Below are 2110 nucleotides of genomic sequence, written 5' to 3' on the forward strand. Positions count from 1 at the left end.
TGCCCTAAATTCAGCAGAGGCTAGAGGTTACTTGGCTAGAGCCTGGTTTTCCAGCTGAGACCACTGCCTGGGACAGAATAGCTGGTCGTCTCTGTGCCCATACATGCAATTGTTACCTTTGTGGGTTTTGTTATATATTTAAGCTGTTCTTCTCCAAAGAGCTCATGGCAATTCCCTTATGGCTCTCTAGCCATCCAGTGGCTGGGGTAAACCTTCAAGCAGTCAAATGCTGTCATGAGCTTCAGATAATTTCTTGGGCTATTTATGGACGAATGATCGCAATCCAAGCAAAATGTTTTTGTTTAAACCGGAGTCTTTAATCAAAGGAAAACAATGTGCATTTTATCTACATTAGGCAAAGAAATTGCATTGCTTGTTTTCATGTTTTTCGGGAGGGCAACAGCATTTCCTTGATCTTCCAAGGTACACAACATTTTTGCTTTCCATCATAACAGGTTCCATTAGCTGTATAGAAGACGGGACAAAGCAAAGTGGAACATATGTTGAAGTTTTTCCGACAAGCAACCGTATCAGATTCATTTGTCTCTGAAAGGAAAAAAAAGGGCAGGGGAGAAAATATGGTAAGGTTCTTTGTTTCTTGTTTTTGAGGAAGCACCTACTTAACTGTTATATAAGAGGCACAGAGATAGTATTTCTTAAAGAGCACTTCTTGGTATCCTTTGCAGAATTTGAAAGGCATGTTCCCATGTTAACTTCACAGCCTGGGAGTCTTTGCATCACAAGTCTTGATCTTGTTTTTCATAGAATTGTAGAGTTGGAAGCGACCGCCAGGGTCATCCATTCTAACCCCATTCAATGTAGGAATCCTGAACACAACCATCCTTTTCAGAAGGATTGGGTTCTCATTCAGATACCAAACATTGTTTTAAACAGTAATGAGAATGTTCATTTGCTAACCTAAAATCAGATACTGAAGACTCTGGTGCACATGCATGGAAATCTTTCCTTTCATCTCTGAAGCAAGTAAGCTGAAGAGTACAGATCTGAGTACAGAAGGACCAATGAAACGACTTGGTATAAGGCACCTTCCTCTGTCGAACCTTTAGCACGCTGAGCATGTTAATTCCGTTTTTCTCCCAGGTAACTGATAATCTCACGTCTCAAAACTTTTTACTCATTCCTCATTTGAAGACTCTTTCTTTCCCTACCACCCTTTGCATCAAGGAGAGCCAGTGTGGGGTCCCTCCAGATGGCTCCCATCATCCCTGACCAAAAGACATGTTGGCTGCAGCTGATAGGAGTTGCAGTTCAGCAACATCTGGGTGATATTGCCTTGGCTGCCCCTGCTTTGCAGTCACCCTGGAACTGAGATGCATCTTACCTGGATCAGCAAGGAACACCAGCGGGAGGAGAGTGAAGAGAAGAAAAAGGGCTTTCATGCTGAGTGCTGCGAGAGATCCTGAAGTCTTCAGAAAAGAGAAGACAGAGACACACAGTGAGGAGGAAGGTTGCACCTCCATTTATAGTGGCTCACTGAAACTGGGAGGTATAGAAACCATGTCCTTATCCCCATGGCAATGGCAATTTATCAAAGGTTGTGTTGCAATTTTCTGTTGTTGATGTTTATTTGCTACGTCACAGAGAAGTATCGCCGGCAGGTGAAGCTTGCATTTCAGTTTTGTTTGCCTACGAAACATCTACCGGTACCTTTATTATGAATGCTCATGAATAGAATATTACAGGATGAAGGCATTCCAATGAACAGATGCTAATTAGCCGGATCTTTGTGACAGGTTCTAGTGAGGTTGTATAATTGCCACAGGGTTTCGTGGTTTTGCATAAGATGCACTCCCCAGACAGAGCCTGAACCAAACTCTGGCACAAACTCCTCTGACAATATGCTGCCCTTTAGCTGCCATTGGGATGAGCACCACAACCCCAGAGTCGTCTGCGACTGGACCTAACGGTCAGGGGTCCCTTTACCTTTACCTTTACCTTTACCTTAGCTGCCATACTTTTAACCAAAAATTTTACTGTTATTAAATATGTTGTGGTTTAGTCATGTCCAACTCTTCGTGACACCATGGACCAGAGCACGCCAGGTAATCCTGTCTTCCACTGCCTCCCGCAGTTTGATCAAACTCATGCT

General features: G+C 43.3%; 1 long non-coding RNA gene across 1 annotated transcript; it reads right to left on the reverse strand.

Moving 5' to 3' along the window:
• Positions 1-295: 295 nt before the first annotated feature.
• LOC310675241 lies at positions 296-1881 on the reverse strand. Its single transcript, XR_014509983.1, has 2 exons — positions 1343-1881; positions 296-546 (listed from the first exon to the last, which is right to left on the reverse strand). It is a non-coding gene; the product is annotated as an uncharacterized lncRNA (long non-coding RNA).
• Positions 1882-2110: the final 229 nt, after the last annotated feature.

This window comes from Podarcis tiliguerta (assembly GCF_965153285.1).
Source record: "Podarcis tiliguerta genome assembly, chromosome: 3".
Classification (NCBI taxonomy): domain Eukaryota; kingdom Metazoa; phylum Chordata; class Lepidosauria; order Squamata; family Lacertidae; genus Podarcis; species Podarcis tiliguerta.